We start from the raw sequence: 21568 nt of genomic DNA on the forward strand, positions 1-21568 counted from the left end.
TTTCAACTGCTCAGATTCAAAGCCCGACTTCTCCTCTGCATCATACCCAAGGCCTGAAGGTGTCCAAGTATTTTAGCAGCATGAACGCCAGCCCCCGTCACCATGGGGCAGTCAGCAAGGACTGTTATTAAAACTGAGACCCAGAAAATGAAATGTCTTACTCAAGGAAATAAAACACATTCGCGGGAGTTCCCTGAAGACAGATTTGCTCTCCTGATACCCAGATTTCTGAAATGTGTTCAACAAATGGCAAGCTCCCGGGGAGCAGGGGAAAGAGCACAGTGTCCAGCACATGGTAAATATTTTTGGCACGAAATGACTAGCCCTGGTTCAAACTCGGTATCAGAACTACGTTCCATGGTCTCACACTCAGTTGTAGAAAGGGAGATATCCACGCTGCATCATCAGTGACAAATGTTTTTTAACACCTGGCTTCTCACCATCCAGAAGGCCCCTGAGCCATCTTTTCCTTGGCCCAGGCTGTGTGTAAGCTACAAAGCAGGTCCCAGAGGAACCTGACCTAGATGCAGAACCATGGACAGCTACCTTGAGGTGATGGGTCCAGGGCATCTGGAGGATATGCCAAAGGCGAGCCTGGCAATTGTGCGTTTGGAGGCAGGGGAGTGGGTTTGGACAGTGCATTCGGAGCAGAGAGAAGAGCTGAGCAATGGCCCGTGGCTGGATTGTGGGGAAGGAGTTGAGAAGAACAGCAGGACAAGAAGGTGGAGAGACAGGCAAGGCTCAGACAAGGAGGTACGGCGGCCCACGTGAGGGATTTGGGTCTTTGTTCTAAAAGCAGTGGCGAGGATGGGGGGCCACCTGGGTGGCTCAGTCAGTTAAGCAACTGACTCTTGATTTTTTCAGCTCAGGTCAAGATCTCCCAGTTCTTGAGTTTGAGCCCTGCATCAGGCTCTGCACTGACAGTGCGGAGCCTGCTTGGGATTCTCTGTCTCTCTGCCCCACCTCCTTCCCTCTCTCTCAAAATAAATAAATAAACTTCAAAAAATAAAAGCAGTGGGAAGTCACTGAGGAGTTTCAGGGCGAGGAAATAGCTGGGGCGAATGCTCAGAGATGAGGTGGAAAAGACTGGAGAAGAGCTGAGGTTGCCTGCAGGAGGACAGGTGAGCCACAGTCCAGGCACATAGAAATGACAGCTCAGCCCGGGGTGGGGGGGGGGCAGCGGCAGAGATAAAGAGAAGAGTATGGCTTTAAAAGAGATGTCTAGAATCCTGATTCTCACAACTTCTTCATCACAAAGATGACAAGGCAGGAGATGCCGGACAGTGGAGGGGCCTGGCAGAGGGGTGGGGACAGTGTGTGACTCCTAAGCTTAGGCTGGAGACACTGAGTCTGAAATGTCTTGGAGACACCCAAACGGAGACACCCTGTGGGCAGCTAGAGATATGGGCATGGAGTGGGGAGCAGTCAGGTCCAAAGTCACAGATGGAGTAGCCACCCTATGCAGGCGGAAACGATGAAGTTTCACAGGGACAGACTACATCAAAAGGAGGAGCCCTGATCTGCCTCAGCCGTTTCCCACTACTTCACATCTGGGTCGCTTCTGATCATTTGACATTTTAAGTGTCCCAGTAATGAACACCCTTGTCCTAATTTACAGCTTTTCCATATTCTAGGTTACTTTTCTAATAGCCTACCTTGCTAACATGGCTAGCAACGGATAAGTGCTAAGAGACTGAATATCTCATGTGTCTGAAATGAAACAGAAATTTTTTAGTCGACCACAATTTGTGGTGGCCCACATAACCAATCTCTCCTGATACCTGCTGGTTTGTTAAGTCTTCCCTAACGAGCCCAACCAAAGGGAACTTCTTCCTCTGAATTCTAATGGCTGATCCTAGAGACACTCCATTCTTGTCCTTCAGAGGTCTGATATTTTAGGATCTACGTAGTCCCCCTTCCCTGTGGGGACACGTTCCAAGACACCCAGTAGATGCCTCAAACTGCAGACAGTACCAAACCCTCTATATACTATGTTTTTTCCTGTCCCTACATACCTATGATAAAGTTCAACTTATAAATTAGGCACCTAAGGGACACCGGCTGGCTCAGTCAGTGGAGCGTGAGACTCTTGTCTTGGGGTGGTGAGCTCAAGCCCCACGCTGGGCACAGAGGTTGCTCAAAATAAATAAATATATATATTAAAACCTTTTTAAAATGTAAATAAATAAATTAGGCACCATAAGAGATTAACAGCAATGACTAATAATATAGAACAGTCATAGCAATCTACAATATATAGGACAGTAAGTTACACGAATGGGGTCTCTCTCTCTCTCTCTCAAAACATACTTATTGTCCTGTAGTCGCCCTTCTTTTTGTGATGACATGAGATGATAAATTGCCTACTTGATGAGGTGAGGTGCGGTGAAGGACGCAGGCATGTGACACAGCGTTAGGCTATCACTGACCTGACATGCCGTCCGTGTGCATCCAGACCGAGGTCGACAGCGGGTCACAGAAACCGCAGAGAGCAAAACCACGCATAAGGGGAGACTACTGTGTATATACTTAGAGCGTAACTGTTTTTCCTCGTCGTCCGTGCCTAGAATTCGAGAGCCGGGACTATGTTTTATACTTCTTAATACTCCCCCCAGGGCCAACAAAACCCTCTGAGGGCCAACGTGGGATGGCCACATAGATTAACTAGGCAAGAGGATCGTAAGAACCAGTATCGATCCCTTGCTGCACATCAAGACGTGTTCTGGGAGCTTCAAACACAAAATGTATTTCAAGTCTCCAAAAACAAAAATGTTTCTCCTCATTTATTAGGGAAGTAGTATCTGAGAGGACAACTGAACCCCCAAATCCCAGGGGCAGGAAACACAGAAGTGTCTTTCTCGTCGACACCTGGTTTCTCAGTCACTCAAAGTCCCAAACAGGCGGCTCTCCTAGAGGCACTGATGCAGGGACCTATGCCTTCTGGTCTTGTGGCTCCACCGTCCCTGGCACATGGCTTCTGGAGTTCCCAGGCTCCTCTGCCTCAGGCCAGAAGGGCAAAGAGCGTGACAGAGAGCCCTTGAGAGGTTCTTACGGGCTACGCTCAGAAGCGACACACATGGCATTCATCACGTTCCTCGGCCCAGAACTCAGGCACGCGATCATACCCAGCTGCGAGGAAGGCTCAGAAATGCAGTCAGGCTGAGTGCTGGGCTCCCGGGAAAACAGATGGGATGGTTCATAGTAGGCTCTGCCACGTGACAGGAGAAACCAGAGCCCAGAGATGTTAAGTAACTTACCTGATGTCACACAGCAGAGCTAGGATACATACTCCGGTCTGTGTCACTCCAAAGTCCATGCTTTCTCTACTACACCCCACTGATCGACAACGGTCATGGGGGTGCTGTCCTTCGGGGCCTCTGAGATGCATCGGCCTGAATCACCTTGGCAATTGTTCGATTACACTTATAACCTAACTTCACGCTGCTAGCGAGCATGACAGGTTCACCCTAAAACCGACTTTCAGATATATTTTCCAGATACATCTTCTGTGTCTTCCAAAGATGCTCCTGGTGTCCTCCTTCAACAAGTCAATCAATTCTCTGACATGCCCTCACATTAGGTAGGCACATTCCTGTTCTGAAGTCTATGCCTTATAAACTTGACATATTCAGATGCCACGGCTTTTATCGTGAGTAAATTAAAGCGCTTAAAACGTCAGAATGTTTCTGTTTCATGTGACGTTCCCACCATAGGTCAGACGACTGCTTCCAAAACAGACATGTCTAAGTGGCTGTCTAACCATATCGCTCAGGATGGCTTTTTAGGAAGTACAGGATGCCCGGCAGTGTGGTGATCTGAGGCCCCTGAGCGTCAGTAATTCTGTTTGGATCTGTTCCCATGTAAGCCATTTACAGAGCATCCACTGGACTTGGAAAACCAAGAGGGATGTCGGGAAGTCAACTGGCACTCCCTCTTTGCACGCATATATAGTAGAATCTTAAAGTTGGGGAAAATAATGACATTGGTAATGGCTATAGCCATAATCCTCAGTGAACGCGTTCATTCAACAAAGATTTACTGAGAGCCCATTTTGGGCCACACACCATTTCAGGAGCTGGAGATTCTGTGCCTAAAACAAGATCTCTGACCTCAAGGAGGTGACATTCTAATGGGGGAGATGTACGAATAAATATATAATGCATTAAGCAGTGCTGAGCGCTGTGACAGCAGGTTCAGGAGAGAGGATGAAGCCTGACGGTAGGTTATCCAGGGTGCCGGGGAGGGTTTCTCTGAAACAGTGACATTGGAACAAGGACCCGAGACAAGTGAGGTAGGGAGACACCATGCCAGAGGGGACAGTAAGGGAGGAGGCTTGAACAGAGAGGGTGCAGGGCATTTTCCTGAAGCGGCAAGGGGTTCTGGGGAGCCGGGGGACAATGGTAGGAGGCGGCAGAGGAAACTGGGAGGGGCAGATTGGCAGAGGCTGATGGCCCACGGTAAGGGTGTTGGGCTTTCTGCTTCGGCTGAGATGAGACCACTTGAGGGGTGAGATGCTAGAGGTGGGGGCTTGAGGATCGAGTCCCAGGGCGCTCTACCTCTCAGCATCGAGAAGATGATGAGGAGGAGGCCAACAAAGACAGAAAGGGGTAGCCACAGGGGCAGGAAGAGAACCAAACTCGGGGTCGGGGATGCCAAAGGCAAGGGAGGAAATTCAAGGAGAGTGATGGGCCAGTTCAAGTGCCCAGTGATTGATCGAGGAAGGTGTGAACAAACTGTCAGATCTGACAAGGAGAGCTCACTGGTAACCACGTCCGTCAGCGGAGGATGCTGGAAATAAGGAGCTCTCCTTATGAGAGCGGGGCACCTGGGTGGCTCAGTCAGTTAAGTGATCAACTTTTGGTTTCAGCTCAGGTCATGATCTCACGGTCCCGTGAGTTTGAGCCCTAAGACGGGCTCTGTGCTGACATCTTGGAGATTGCTTGGGATACTTTCTCCCTCTCTCTCTGCCCCTCCCCGCTCATACAGGCTCTCTCTCTCTCTCTCTCTCAAAAATAAATAAACATTTTTAAAAGTTATAATAGAATACTTTTTTAAAAAAGCCTTATGGGAGACAGATGGAGAGAGAATGGAAAGAAGGGGGCCCTCCCCCTCCTCCCTCTCCCCCTTCCCCGCCCCACTACTATCTTCCAGGCACAGTACTAGCTCGTTATAGGAGCTTCCAATTTAATTCACAGGACCACCTTGGGGGAGGGAGGGGACTGGTTTTCTGCGCTGCACAAAGAGGCTCAGGGAGAGAAAGAATTCAGCTCCTAAGTGTGAAATCTGGACTTGGCCTTTGTGGGTGCCAGACCCCAAAGCTCCCATCTTCTTTCCTCTGGGCTAGTCTCCATCTCTTAGAGGTCGTCTGGGGCAACGAACACAAAATGAATTTCCACTTTTAAAAAAATCTCAGAAAATAGGTCATTCAGCTTCTCTTTGAACAGTGTCTGAATCATTCTAATGATTAGCATCTCTCCTTCAGATTTTTAATTAAAGAGGTTCCATAAGCCACCCCTACACTACCACACCACGGAGCACTCTTCAAGGAAGTTTTTCCTTCCACTACTCCACTTCTCTCCCCGTTAAAAAAAAAAAAAAAATTTTTTTTTAAGTCTTCTTTGAATAGGAAAACAATCCTATTCACACCAACCCTCAGGAGTGCGAGCTAGAGTTCTTTTTCCACCTCAGACTCTACCCGGAGCTCCAGGCCCACACGGAATGCCCACGTGCCTGCTGGAAATCTCCACCGGATGTCCCACTGGCCCTTGTATCTGTCCAGATGCTCCAAGCTGCCAGTAAGGGAAATGCAAACAGGCTGCCCGACATGCAAACAGCTTCCTCACATAACTGGGCAGCTCCAGCCTGTCTGCCTGGGTCTCAATATCCTCAGAGAGGTGGCTAGACAGCTGCAGTGATTTGGGACTGCACATCCAGGCGACCAGGCTGGGCTGCTTCCAGACACTCTCAGGTGAAAGCAATGAAGCTGCTTTCCCAAAAGCCCTGGGAAACCTGTCCCCCCATCCCATTGGCCCAAGTGAGTCACATGACCACTTTCATACTACTCATTGGCCGGGGGTGAGTTACCTGCCTAGACAGGGGGACCACCCCTGGAGCTGGGCGCTGGGTCAGCTTCCCCTGAAGGACAGGACTGTGCTGAAGGAGGGGCAGGGAAGAAGGAGGAGCCAAATGGCTACGAGGGAAGCAACACACATCTGCGAGTCTATAACTTGACTATAACACACATCTGTGAGTCTATAACTTGACTGTAACACACATCTGCGAGTCTATAACTTAACTCCTCACCTCCTCAACCCTCCCCACGCTCTGTGCTGCATTGCAGTGAACAGAAACCATCCATGAACTCCATGGAACCCATAAAATGAGTGTTCACAATCTACCTCGCACGTCTAATGAGACACTGTGTCCCGCATCTTCTACGCGCTGAATAGCTCAAGAACCTGTCCCTTCTCTCCGTCCCCCCTTACTTCACCTACCACCAGCTCTACCTGCGCTATTACGACAGCATCTTGACTAATCTCTGCTTCCTGCCACCTCCCCCCAAGCAAACACCTACACTGGAAGCTCATCATCTTTCAAACGATGAAACCAGACAGTGTTAAACCCACCCCCCTCCCCACTGCCCCGGTTGCAAAAGTCTTCATTGACTACCTGAGGCTTTGGTGTTGCATGTGGTGCTCTCATGGGGCCAACTGGATCCTTCAAGACCTCTGCCTGCCCTTCCTGCCATCTCTCATCTCTGTCCATAAACGTGGGTTTATGCCATGCCTGCTGCCCCCCCTTCAAACAAAACAAACAAACTTCCTCTTCCCACCTCTATAAATGGCCACCATCTACCCACTGCTCAGGCAAAAGCATCCCAGAAGGTATCCTTTATTCCTCTTTCCTTCTCCCCTCACTTTTCTAATCCTTCCATAGAAACTGTTGCTTCTACCTCCGGAACATAATCCCAAACTGTCATCTTCTGACCAAGTTCACAACTACGACCTCCACCCAGGCCACCATGGCTTCCCACCAGGGTCTATCACCATAGCTGACCAACTGGTCTACCTACCCACATACACCCCTTACAAACAATTCTTAAAAGTCCTCACAAGGGCCCACAGGCACTACATGATCTGGCCCCTGCTTACCTCTCTGACCACAACACCCCCTTCCCCTTCCACTGTCCCCCTCATTCATTGTCCTTCTTCTGATCCTTGAGGACACCAAGTTCTAACCCTTACACTTGCTGTTCCCGCCTCCTTGGATATTCTTCCCTGGAGCTTTGGACTGATGACTCAAGGCACAGCATGGAAGGTAATCTCTCTGAGATGGTCCTTGGCCATCTTCAGGCCCACCACACCCTCAGATCACATTATACTTTCTTATATTTTCACAACACGTTACTCTTTGAAAGCCTCTTCTTCGTGGATTTGTTGCTTACCAGTTCTTTGCCTGGTCCCTAGATTATAAGCACTCTGAAGGCAAGGGCATTGTCTGTCTTGTTCACTCAGTTCTTGGGAAAGTGCCTGGAACACAGTAGGAGCTCAATATGTGTCAAATGAATGAATGAACAAATGACTATTGTATCTTTCTTGGCTTATATACTTATCACCCGGCTCCCTTTACCTGCCTAACTTTTTGTGTCTTTCAAATTCAGTTCTGCCAATCATCAGCTCACTCACACACACACACACACACACACACACACACACACACACACAGTGTTGCTTCTCCTCTCCCTCCCACAATAACAGCCAGCATTTACCTCTATCCCTGTATAGAACACCCTGCACGATAGCTATGGCTCCTCCCTCCATGTTCTGGGGTCCATGGGGACGGGTCTGTGCCCTTCCACTCTGCTTCTCCATCACCCAGTTCACAGCCTGTCCAGAGAAGGCACTCGGTGACTGCCAGGTGAACGAATGAAAGTGTATTCTTCACTGATACTTAGACCTTTGATTATTCCTTAGAGATAAAACTAGACCTGTATTACCCATCTCTCTCAATCAAATCTCCAAGTTTGAGATTCAGGAGACATCCTAAATTGCCTCCCAAGGTCCCTTTAAGTCTTTACTCTTGCGGTAACAGGCTAACACTTCTCTAAATTATTTGAGAACTGGAGCTTCCCTCAACGTTGTATTTCTGATTGGTTGCTATTTGTTTTGACAGTTGTCGGATTTTTTTATTTATACCAAGCTCTCTCTGGGGTTTAGTTTACTGGACCCTCTCAATATAACACCTAGAAAGAAGAGAAAATGACTTACCTGTAAATCTTTTTTATTGAAGGTGTGCCATAAAACAGACCTCCCTTCACCTCTCCACTCTCCCCTGAGATTTAAGGATTCTTGGTTTTTATTGTTGTCTTTACCACTCATTTGGAAAGGACAGAGCAATGGGAGGCTGGAGAAGCTTGTTAGCTCCACCCAGGAGGGATCTTTGGGCTCACAGTGTCCCTGCCGGTGGCCCCAAACAGTGGGCGCTATCGTGGGAGTTTTTGATAGTTTCATACCAGAAACATACACCAAGCTGAGGAAATCTACTACATGACATACATCCATAGAGCCGAAATTACAGACTATTTTCTCCTACCTGTCCCTTTTGTTTGATTTCTGGCAGATGTCCATGGGTAAAACCACCAGTCTCCCTGGGAAAGCAGAACCCTAACTCTAAATGAGGGCTTTCAGGGCTCCTACAGACAGAATCTTTCTCTTGCTCATTTTAACTGGCATTTCCATTGGAGATGGCTGCAGAGTAGAGGATTTGCAGGAAATGAATATTTCAGAAACTCAGATGAACATTCCCTCAGCCAGTTACTCCCACCTCTTTCTCCAACATCCATCCAGGCTAGAATGTTGATTAAGGTCAACAGGAAATTGCTTAATACCCTGCTTTATTTTGTCTCTGCACATACTAGTCACTGTGTATTTCAAAAACATCTTGTCCCCAAACATCTATCCTTTTTTAAAAATAGCATATTATTCTTTGACTGTATAAGCAAAACATGCCCCTTATAAAAACTAAAGTATGGGGCGCCTGGGTGGCGCAGTCGGTTGAGCGTCCGACTTCAGCCAGGTCACAATCTCGCGGTCCGTGAGTTTGAGCCCCGCGTCGGGCTCTGGGCTGATGGCTCAGAGCCTGGAGCCTGTTTCCGATTCTGTGTCTCCCTCTCTCTCTGCCCCTCCCCCGTTCATGCTCTGTCTCTCTCTGTCCCAAAAAATAAATAAACGTTGAAAAAAAAAATTAAAAAAAAAAAAAAAAAAACTAAAGTAATACATGGGGCGCCTGGGTGGCTCAGTCAGTTAAACATCTGACTTCGGCTCAGGTCCTGATCTCACAGCTCGTGAGTTCCACCTCCAGAGTTCCACCCCCACATCAGGCTCTATGCTGACAGCTCAGAGCCTGGAGCCTGCTTCCGATTCTTTGCCTCCCTCTCTCTCTGCCCCTCCCCTGCTTGAGCTCTCTCTCTCTCTCTCTCTCTCTCTCAAAAATAAACATTCAAAAAAAATGTTTTAAACTTCAGGAATACAGAAAAATATAAAGAAAACAATTAAAATAATTCACATTGATAACATTTTAGGAGGTAACATTTTAAGAGGACTACTGCAAATTCTTTTGTTTTTTCTGTGAATATGGATATACGTCTTTTTTTTTTTCATTTTCATGCTTATTAATTTTTGAGAGAGAGGCACAGAGTGTGAGCAGGGGAGGAGCAGAGAGAGAGGGAGAGAGAGTCTGAAGCAGGCTCCAGGCTCTGAGCTGTCAGCACAGAGCCCCAGAGCCTGCTGGGGGGGGCGTTGAACCCTTGAACCGTGAGATCATGCCCTGAGCCGAAGTCAGACGCTTAACTGAGCCACTCAGGTGCCCCTAGATACACATCTTAATCCAGGCCCAGATCATGTTGGATGCCCAATTTTACGTCCCCTTTTGTCTAAACATCATATCGAAATTTTTCTCATATGGTTCGTTTTTGAAAGCATGACTTTTAATGAGCTAACCATATTTTGCGAGTTTTAAAATTCATCTTAGAGAAAATAAACCCTAAAGGAATTATCAGGTGACATCAACCCAGCTACCCCTAAGTGAGTCCAAAATTCAAAAATCAGAGTTATTCATATTAGCCGTTTTTTGGTGGTCTCCATGGAAACTCGCCAACGGGCAAGACTGAGGTGAATTTAAGGTAGCTAAGCCCTGGAATGCAGAACTCAAAGCCTCGCTTCGGGTCATGGTTCTTTCTAGTCTGTGGAATTATAGGCTGATTTCACTTCCTTTGCTCTTCCTTTCTGTGCAGACTAAATTTGTTACCACCAGCATGCCTTGCTTTTAAAATCAGAAATAAATCATAACGCTATTTTCATTTTGGAAGCAAACACCTAGTTACATATTTATCCTGGTTCTATCATTCTCTCTCTCTCTCTCTCTCTCCCCACACACATACACCCCACAGGAGCCCCACCCTGAGCCCGTTGCCCCTCCCACTTTTCCAGGGCCACAGCCTCCACCCCCACTCATACCTACCCACCCCACCCCCACCCACCGGCCCCAGTCCCCGGGAAGGCAGTAGTGGGTGTGAGGGGCTTTCACCTGATTCCCAGTCCCTTCCATCCCGCAGCAATCAGCTCATCTCAAGCCTGATGCCAGGAGGCAGCACCACTGAACGGAAAGGAGACTAACTGATGGAAACAAGCTTAGGATGTCAGAAGGGCTGGGTCACTTCCTATCTATGCGGCCCTGGCCAGGTCGTCTACCCTCTCTGAACCTCAGTTTCCCCATCTGTAAAAGGACACCAGCTTGCAGAATTATACCATAATTAAATGAAGTCATCTCTGACAAAAGCTTGCACCAAATAAATTTCTTCCTCACACACTCACGGACCATCTTTGGGGCCAGTCCTCCCTCTGGCCAAGGCCAAGGCTGAGATGTCTTAGCTGTAGCTGCAGACTCTTAATCAACTGTAACTTTTCTGCTTGCACAAAGGGGCACCTTTTAACACTGGAGCCAGGAACTCTGGCAAAGGGCTGGGAATCTGGTTTCAAAAGCAAAATAGTGAGTAGATGAAAACCAAAATATTTCTGGAGCTCTTGAGAAAGCTCTCTCCTGATTGGTTACAGTTCTCAGCTCGCCTTTGCAGTGAAATCCACAAGATCTTCTGTACACATTGTCCTCATTGATGAAGAAGGAAACACACTAACAAAAGCCTGATGGTTTCTATCTTCCAACTCCACATTTCATCTAATTAAAAAAAAATAAGACAGAGGAATCGGGGGTAAAGATGCAAAAGGGGGAAGGAAGAAGAGAATAAAAATGGGCAAGAGTGATACGGATCAGATGATTCCATAAAAAGACAAATAAAGGAAAAGAGAAACAAACAAGAGGCAAGAATGAAGTAGGTCGATGTTGTCATCCTTTGCCAGAGGAGCAAGCTTGGTTCTAGCATTTTAGTGACTCATTTCAGAGACCAAAACAAGTCAAGATCAGAAATAGGATTAGAATTTGGAGCTCTTGGTTGGTCTACAGTTGACGCCAATTGTAAAGCTGTCAGCACAAATTTATAACCAGGTTTTCAGGGGCAGCTAGCTCACTCTGCTAAATTTTTCATGTCTGTCCCTTTAAATTCCCAAACAGCATTGCCTATTACTAAGTAGCCGCTTGTTTGCCTTTTTTGCTTTTCTCCAAGAAAACGACTAGAGGTAGAAAAACCCCTGTAGTCAAATTACTTTCAGAAGGTTTTGCTTAAAAAATTTTTTCCTTAACTGTGGTTAAAGATAAACAAAAATTTCCCCAAAGCTGAGCTATGTTATCAAATCAGACAAAACATAATACGGTTTCTTTTAGGAACGGAGACTAGCTACCGTCTTGGTGATTATCTGGATCTAATATGTTACAGTTTGCAGAATGGAGCAGCCCACTCAATGCTTAGGAGCGCCATTCACCCATTCTACTGTATTTACGGAGCACAGAGCTTGTGAGAGGTGCTCTCTAGACCTTAGGGACACCTACCGAGGCAAATGGGGGGTGCCAGTGCCCTGCCCTGAAGGATCCTGCCCTCCAGGCAGCGTGAAGGCAGAATGTGACCTCAAAATTATAGAGCCCAGAATCCTCTCATCCATGAGGTGCGGAGAGAGGACAGGGCTTGCCCAAGGTCACACAGTGAGTAATTGGGAGAGCCAGAATGCGTTTTCAGACTCCATATCCAGTGCTCTTTCTTCTGTATAAAGAACAGATTGGAGCTGCGTGGTTGAAATGTGCTGCAGCATCACACCCGGGACTTCCTCCAGCTAGTGGGGCTGCAGGAGTCCCTTCTGAACACATTTAGGATCCTAGCCTCAAAGAAGGTTAGATCCAGAAGGGACTGTGGTGTACAATCAAGAGGGCACATCACCCCAGATCTACCAAATCAGAGTGTGAGGGTTGGATGTCTTTACTGCTTCTTAGTACCTAGAAGGCACTTATCAGACCTTTCCAGGGACACTAGGAGCAGGTTGGGGGTGGGGGGGAGGGTGAGTTGCAGAAGGAAGGAAGGACTAGGAATCAGGGGAAAGGGGAAGAAAGAGACCAGAGAGACAGTTTAGGGTGGTGGTCACTGGTAATGTGCTTGGGAGGCAGATAGGTCTGGATTCCAATCCTGACTCTGACCCTTGAGCTGGGTGACTTTGGGTGAGCAGCCTGACCTCTCTGGGCCTGTTTTCTCCTCTGTGAAAGGGAAACTCTGCACCTCCCGGGCTTGCTACCGGGCTCAGGGAGCTCAAGGGGAGGACACGTGGCACCGGGCCCGCAGTCAGTGCTGCATAAAGGACAGCGGTTGCCCCCACCACTGGAGGGGGTGGGGCGGGGGGGGGGAGCTGACAAGGTGCCAAGAAGCCTCCTCCTCGTTCACAGCTTCACCTGGGGCCATCCCTGCCACCTCCCATACGGACGCCCAGCGTTGGAAGGAGCTGTATGGCAGATACGATTCGGGAGGTGTCTAGAATTCCAGGGACTTTGTTCCTTTGATACCCAAGACGCAAAGGAGAGGAGCTCCCCACTCCGGGGATTGCCAAGGCTTTAAGAACTGATGTGTCCTAATGATTGGGGTGAGCAGTCACAGGAGCAGCATAGCCCTTAGAGAACATCAAGGTCAATCCCATCTTGGAGGCCCAGAGAGGGTAGGCAACCTGCCCAAGGTCACGCAGAGTGTTACGGGGATTAACCCCACAGACCTTCAGTCTCCCCATCCAGACAGCAGAAGTAACAACTGAGATTACTAAGAGGACTCAGTAGAATTTTGCATAGTGACTGACCCACAAATGTCTCAATGAATAATACTAATAGCAATTATTATTATTACTACCATTATCATCATCATCGATATTATTATTAAATCAGTTTTTTTTTATTTTTTTTTCAACGTTTATTTATTTTTGAGACAGAGAGAGACAGAGCATGAACAGGGGAGGGTCAGAGAGAGGGAGACCCAGAATCTGAAACAGGCTCCAGGCTCTGAGCTGTCAGCACAGAGCCCGACGCGGGGCTTGAACTCACAGCCCTCACAGACTGTGAGATCATGACCTGAGCCGAAGTCGGCCGCTTAACCGACTGAGCCACCCAGGCGCCCCTAAATCAGTTTATAAACAGTTCCCTAGACTCTCAGTCCAGCTCCCTTTCATTGGCCTGAATCTCACCCTTTCTGCGTTAACTAACAGTTGACAAAGTCATTGACAAGCTCTGGGCCAGACAGTGCTATTCTAACTCACTTGACCCTCACGATGAACGTGATAAGATAGATACTCCTGTTACCCCATTTCCCAAATTGGGAAACTAAACACAAGGCAATTAAGTCACATGCCCGAGATCACACGCCCAGGAAGGGGCAGAACTGTAACTCTTACTGACAATCTGGTCCCAGCATATGAATGCCAAATGCTATACTCTTAACACCTCAAAACCTTCTCCAGGAGTGAGCCTCTGTTACTTCTCCAAATTTCGAAGACTGAGTGAGGAAGATGTCTTGCCTTGCCTTTTAAGTAATTTAGTGCCAGGGCAAGGCTGGCATATAGTAGGGGCCTAAAACGTGTTCCTTCTTCCCTCTGGAACTTCAGAGCTGAATTTCTGCTTTCACAGAGCATTTCTTGGGCACCCAGCCCCACTCATAGATGGCTTGTGTCTACATACCTTACTGAACTCGCTTTTCCTATTCTAAGGGTAAGGAAGTCAGACATGGGCCAACGGCTCTCAGACTGTGTCCCCAGACCGTCGGCACCTAGCTTGAGAAAGGCAGACTGTCTGGCTTCACTCAACACTCTGTCAATCAGAAACTGGGGCCGGGGTCCAACAGTCTGTGTTTCAACAAGCCCTCCAAGACATTCTGGGGTATGCTAACAAGGAGGAACTACCAACGGAGTGATTCATGCAGCACCTGGTCTGGGCCCAGGGCTTCATGGGGGGGGACTCTGGAAAAGTAGGCGGAGCCAACTGGCCAGGTCTGAATCCTGCCCCTCCACAGCTAAGCAACCTTGGGCAAGTCACTTAACCTCTCTGTGATTCAGTTTCCCGGTTTCTAAACAAGGAGGACGGTGCCTGTTTTGTAATCACGTCTGGAGGGTTAACCGAGATCACAGATGTAAAGCACTGAGGAGGGTGAACAGCAGATAGCGAGTACTCAGTAAATGTCACCTGCTGCTTGACTGTTGTTGTCATAGGCAAAGACATGAACCAACGTGCATACTTAACACGGAAAACCGTGTGGCTTGCCTTGCAAAGCCACAAAGTTGTCTTTTTAACTCAGCTATTCGAGAAATATTCACGGAGCAGCTATTATTCGCCAGGGCCTTGTCGAGTCTGTGATGCCAAGATGAGTAAGACAGTGTCCCAGCAGACGAGTGGGGAAGGATGGGGAACAGGCCTGTGTCACAGTACCTGTGTGTGCATGGAGTAGAAAGGAAAGGCTCCTGGAGAGAATGTGTGTGTGTGCGCGCACACACACAGACTCTACTTAATCACTGATTTGGTTTTTTTTTAAATATGCAGCACATATGGGCATCAGGGATGGAATTCATTCTGTTCTCCTGACTTCCTTTTTATCAGTTTCAGGGATGAGCTCAATACCTGTGCAATATCATTATTAGTCATTCATTCACACACCATGTTTAATCCAAAAACAAAAGTCATCTTTGTCCTCAAATCACTCCCATCGCAGAAGATACGAAATTCTTCAAGACAAAATATACGACCGGAAAAGACAGGCTTGGGCTGGGAGGCCCATCCAGCAGCCAGGATTGGGCTTGGTACAGGCAGTTCTCACTCTGAGCTCCTAGGAGTGGGGAAGGCTTCCCAGAGGAGCCATGACCCCAGTGGGCTTTCTTGAAGGATAAGGACAACAGCCAGATGAAGGGATGCATAGGGCGAGGTCTGGGGAAAGGGTGTGGTGCTTCCATCCCCTCTCCAGGGACAACACTGTCCCCGCTCCCCTATGTGTTCACCAACCAGGGAGCTCCAGAACCTAGTCCTTTTGGGTTTTTCTGGAGGGTTCCTTGCACAGTCAAGACCAAGTCCCTGGTCTTTGGCTGATTTAACCTCTAGCCACCCTCATCTTCCCGGAGGTCCGGGAGGTGGGACCGTAAGTTCCAACCCTCCAATCACATGGTTGGTTCTCTGGGCAGCCACTCCCACCCTTACCTTAGGGCTTTCCAAAGGTCGCCTCATTAACATAACAAAAGACTCCCCCCCCCCCCTTACTGTGGGCAATTCCCAGGGTATCAGGAGCCCAAAGCCAGAAACCCTGGACAAGACCAAATACACGGGAGAACTATATTGTGGTCATTTCAGCGACCAAATATATATTTCTTATCAATCGCACTATCACAGAGGTGAAGTACCTGCCCAAGGTCACACAGCCAGTAAGCGGTGTTGCTGACGTTCGAATTTGGGGAGCCTCGCTCCTGGATCTATGCTCTTTAACGCTCCACCCCACAGAACAAATGAACTGGCAGAAGAGGCCAGAGAGGTTTTCTAGGTGGGATTGGTTATTTAAAGGAAAAGGAGAAAAATACAGTATCCTTTCTCTTGGAGTGTATCCATTGTGAACACATTTCTCCCTACACCGTGAGCCTCACTCCGGACTGAGGATTTTGCTATCACTCGGTTGAGAGTCATTCAGTTGCGTCCCAGAGGACCACCTGCCTTAAGTTATCATGCCAGGAAGGGAATGCTTCTCTGAGCTGCTCGTCCTCTGCAAACAGATCTGGAAGGCTTGTGCTGAAAGCGGAGTGTCCAATTACTTGTCTTTGCGGCGCTAATCTGAGCAAAGTCACAGAAGGCAGGGGAGGGTTTCCCAGAGCGGCGGTCTTCCTAGACTCACGGTCCAGGCACCGTGCGCGCGTATGCACACACTGGGATGTGTCTTCCAGGGGATAATAATATTTTTAAATCCACTTATGCATAACTGGCTTATGTAGCTGTGTAGAGGCCCCTCTGAACACCATTTCGGCGCTGGGGCTTGCCTTTATACAAAGCAATGACCCTGAAGGGCACCTGGGTGGCTCAGTTGGTTAAGGGGAAGACTCTTGATTTCGGCTCAGGTCGTGATCTCACCGTTTGTGAGATCGAGCCCCGCGTCTGGCTCCATGCTGATAGCATGGGGTCTGCTTGGGATTCTCTTTCCCTCTCTCTCTGACCCTCCCCAGCTCGCTCATGCACTGCTCTTTCTCTCTCTGTCTCTCTCTGTCTCTGTCTCTCTCTCTCAAAATAAATAAACATTAAAAAAAAAAAAGCAATGACCCGAGTGATACCATTTAACTTGTAACAGGCTGATAAACACATCCAGCTGCCACTACGGTGGCAACTATGTCCAACACTGAAGCGACGACTTCAAGTGAAATCACTTTCAAGTGATTTCGGTCCTCAGCTTGAAATCTTCTGCGTTGCAAACTTCTCTCTTGCCATCTGTTCAGTGGAAATATTCTGTTCGCAGAATATCGCTTTCACTTAAATTATCTGAGAAATGGAGACGTTGCGTTTACATCACAAGAGCAGTATCATTGGGCAGGAAATTCACTGCCTTCATTGTCACAGACTAGTGGGAAAAGAATAAAAGCAGACGTGGTTGATGGGCAGCCGAGGTCCGGTGACACTGTGGTGGTCTTTGTGTCTCAGGTCCTTGAGATAAGTCACAGTGAACTCATTGGTAGGCAGAGTGATCACGTGGCACACACCGGCCAAGGCATAATGAACTCAAAAGAGGCTCGAGCAAAACAACGTCACCATCACACTAAATCAGGGCTCTTGATTCGAATTCGATTAGTAACGGCAATTCTGTGTTTCCCTGGCAATGCTGTCTCTATTTCACAAATGGTATGAGACCTGTAAACTCTTACGCCGTGCGCATAAGAAACATGCAACCTAGCAGTGTGCTTTTGCATTTTAAACATCAGAATTTTTAAAAAATCTGACATCCCGCAGAGCCTTGGGGATTCTATTCACTCAACACAACCCCTACACTAGTCAAGTCTGAGAAACCTCAATGGAATGAGCACTGAACGGGGGCCCTGACCAAATAGAAGGTAAAATCCTGGCTAGGCAGCGAAGCCACTGTGTCCTGGGCGATCCCTTATTCACCTTTCTGGGACTCGGTTTTCTCATCCGAATGGGAAGAGTGACACTGGCCTCCCAAGCGGGGCCGTGAGAATTTTCAAGGATGTTTTGTGGAAAGTGCCAGGCATGTAGCTGACACTAGGAGTGAATTCCCTGCCCTTTTCTCTTAAGTTTTCATCCCATCCGTATGCCATTCTGTTGCTTCTCCCCTCTGAAAAATAGAGGCTGGGCCGGGGGTAGGAAGCATACCCACTGTCAGGGACAGGTCTTGTTTGTTAGGACCAGGGGCAGGCAGGCCCTGGTGGCCATCAGGGAGGCAGAGAGGTGGAGGGAGACCAAGCACATATAGCTGCCACCTGTCTCCCCAGGAAGGGGAAAGCCGGTCACTGGTGAGAGGGCGGTGAGCAGACCTGGCAGTGAATTGGGGCAGCCTCTGCAGCCTGGGATGTGACACAGGAGCAGCTGCCTCCGAGGGGCCCCTGCAGGCACACTTGGCCGCTCTCCTCTGGGTTCCGCCCGGGTTCCAGCCCAGCTGAAGACACGGCCATATGGCAGCAAGCTCTTTGGGAAGAAAAGGGAGGCTGGCCCTTCCAAAACCCAAGGGAACAAAGTCACAGAGGAGAGGCTGGCAGTGTCCCGGGCCTGGAGTCCCGGAACCCATCCAAGGGCCACAAGATGTCACTGGCACACAGCTCGGATTTCACTACCTGTCCCTCCCCTGTGCCCTCCACCTCCACAGAGGATGGCTTCCAGCCACATAAAAGCAGAGACAGTCATTCGGCGCATGTGTATTGGTCGGCTGCTGTGGCCAGAGAGACCCCGCGAGGCTCTCATGCTTATACCCGTGGCAAGCAGCCGAAACATATAGGGCTTCTAAATTTCAGATCGATGGCTAACAGCGTTACCAGACCCTAGAATGCAGCAGGTGTTCAACATATCTCGTTATCTCAACGAATTTCAGAAATCCTCAAAAGCAGCAGCTATTATCCCATTCGACAGGTGAACGAACAGACTGAGAGAGGTGATGAAGGCTCAGCTCAGTCCTTGGACTGTCTGATTCCCAAGCCCTTATGCCTCCCACCGCACCATCGTATCACCATTTGCATTTAAGAGGGGAAAAGAGACTGGTGGGTTTTTTTTTAATGTTTTTATTTATTTTTGACAGAGAGAGAGAGACAGAGCATGAGCAGGGGAGGGGAAGAGAGAGAGGGAGGTGCAGAATCTGAAGCAGGCTCCAGGCTCTGAGCTGTCAGCACAGAGCCAGACTCAGGGCTCGAACACACGAACTGTTGAGATCATGACCTGGGCCGAAGTTGGATGCTTAACAGACTGAGCCACCCAGGCACCCCATGGTGTTTTATTAAACACCTACTCAGTGCCGGGGTTTGGGATTTTACATGGATTTCTTCCTTTTAGCTCCATAATAAGTCTATGAGGTAGATGTCACTACACATCTTTTTTTTGGATGAGGAAACTAAGACTTAAATGGATGGGGTAAGAGGCTCCACATGAACTAGTTGGTAAGTGACAAAGCCAAGGTTCAGGGTAGGTCTGTCTGCTTTCCAAAGCCCATGCACTCCCCCTGCCTCAAGTCCCTCCTCTGAGCAACTAGCCAGATTAAAGCATTTTCAACATAAAACATAGTATAATAACTCTACCCACCATCAAGGAACTCACATCGAGTACCTATGTTGCTTCCAGCCTTGTGCTAGGCTCTGTAATCATTTTTTTAAATAGTTTCTACTCCTAGCCCCCCAGAAATACCCATCCAGATGGGCAGATAAGGCATGAAAACACGAAGAGAGAGTAGTAAATATGCCAGTGTTCTCAAGGACTAGACGATGGGGAAACATCAGTCTCGTCACTTCCCTGTCCTCTGCCTAGCTAGTTCCTGGTCATCCTGCAGATCTCCACCTCAATGCAGCTTCCTTAGGGAGGACTTCACTGAAAGCTCACCTTGGTTTAGGTTCTAGTAACACATCTCCAGGATTCTCAGAACCTTTCCTTCCCAGGACCCTACACATGCACCATAACCTGTCCAATGTCTGCATCCCCCACCAGCCTGTGAATGTCTTGAGTGCAGAGGTGGCCCCTAATTCATGCACTCCCTCCCCAGTGCTTAGCATCCCCGATGCCTGGCACCATGCCTGAAAGGAGTATAAAATAAATATATAGAGTAGAAAGAAGAGTAGAAAATAAGTAAACCATGGTGCAATAACTGAATAATGAAATTGGTCGGGAGAGACCTCATGAAGGAGGAAGGATTTTAGTTGCGCCTTGAAGATCAGGGGAGGCTCAAATGGGTCATGAGAGGGGAGATGATAAGCCAGGGAGGGAGCCAAACTAGCAGGGCAAATGGGGCTGTGTCAACTGGATATCCCTATGGGGACAATGTATGTGTCAACCCCTACCTCACACCATACAGATAAAATCAATCCCTGATAGATCACAGATCTAAGGGGAAAGGGAAGGTCACAAGGCTTCATCCAGACTTCCAGTAGTGATACCTCTCTCTCCCCTTCGGGGACTCACTGGGAAGACAGAGTGACATGACCCACTGGAGACAGTAATATCTAGTGAATCCTAAGGCCCTACTTTCTATGGTGCAGCCTCACCGGGATAAAACTCAACAGTAAAAGACAGCTTTTTAATGTAAATCTCCAATGCAACTGCATGAAAAAGACATCAAAAATTCAAGGATGGAATTCTCCTATGGGGGAATTTCAATAAAAATTCAGTATTAGAATGACCCAACAATAATAACTGCATTTAAAGAGTTCTTAGTATGTGCCAGGCTCTTCTCTGAGCACTTAACCAAATTAGCTTCTCCCCGGCAATCCGCGAGGCATGTACTTTTCCTATCTCCCTATCAGAGACGGGGAAACCAAGGTAACACGCATTTAAGTGATTCAAGGACATTGCCATTCAAGGGGTAGCAGCTTTGGGGCCAGGGCAGAGGACTATTTTTCTGAGCCCTGGGTGGGGGCAACGGGAAATGAAAATTCTATCAGCCACCTTGGTAGCTGTGCGGAATGAATAGGAGAACGAACATAAACACACCTTCTTACTTTTAAACGCAGTGTGCCAGTAGAGCCTTTTTTTTTAATATTTATTTATTTTGGGGAGAGCGTAAGCAGAGGAGGGGCAGAGAGAGGGAGACAGAGAATTGGAAACGGGCTCGGCACTGACAGGCCGACAGCAGTGAGCCAGATGCAGGGCTTGAACTCACGCGAGATCACGACCTGAGCTGAAGCTGGGCGCTCAACTGACTGAGCCACCCAGGTGCCCCAAGTCTTTTTGTTGTGGTTGTTGTTTTTTAACTGATTTCTACTATGACATTGTTTCTTTAGAACATAGAAGGTTAGGGGCGCCTGGGTGGCTCAGTCTGTTTAAGCGCCCGATTTTGCCTCAGGTCGTGAACATCAGCTAGTGATTAAATAAGAAGGGAAATCAATCCAGCTAAGGGAGTAGAAGGTGATGGTCGCAGTTTTTGTTCAGAGATCTGAGTGACGTAAGAGAGGCAGCTATGTGGACGGAGGGCAAGGGCGCTGCAGGCGGGAGCCCCAAGTGCAAGGGCCCTGAGCGGGGAGCCTGCTTGGTGTGGTTAGAGACCAACTGGCAGTCGGGCTGGCTGGAGTCAAGTGAATGGGGCAGAGAGGCAGCGGAGGGCAGCAGGCAATCCAGACTAAACCAGCTGGGGTCCTGTGGGCAGGGTACCCATGAGATACACACAATGTATACAGCGGGCAGGAATTCACGCCGTTTGCTCACCAGCCTTCTCTGTGTGTGAGACTCCAGCCAGTCACTGCCAACCCTGTGCACGCACTTCCCCTCCTGAACAGTCAGGCGGGACTTACGTGCTGTAGTGGGCATATGGCTGTGAGCACATGCGTTCTATTCATTCATTCCCCAGACATTCGCTGAGCACCTGCTGTAAGCCAAGGCCCTTGCTGGGTGGCAGGGATACATCATGAATAAAACATGCAGAGTCCCTGCTCTG

General features: G+C 48.5%; 1 protein-coding gene and 1 long non-coding RNA gene across 4 annotated transcripts in view; one reads left to right on the forward strand and one right to left on the reverse strand.

The window, feature by feature from the left end:
• The window catches only part of CACNG2 (calcium voltage-gated channel auxiliary subunit gamma 2), a 107937-nt gene that overhangs the window by 54341 nt on the left and 32028 nt on the right, over nucleotides 1-21568 (forward strand). The window lies entirely within an intron of this gene.
• The window catches only part of LOC147578914 (uncharacterized), a 107974-nt gene that overhangs the window by 24531 nt on the left and 61875 nt on the right, over nucleotides 1-21568 (reverse strand). The window lies entirely within an intron of this gene.

This window comes from Puma concolor, chromosome B4 (assembly GCF_028749965.1).
Source record: "Puma concolor isolate L17-30 chromosome B4, mPumCon1.1.hap2, whole genome shotgun sequence".
In the NCBI taxonomy this organism is placed as follows: Eukaryota; Metazoa; Chordata; class Mammalia; order Carnivora; family Felidae; genus Puma; species Puma concolor.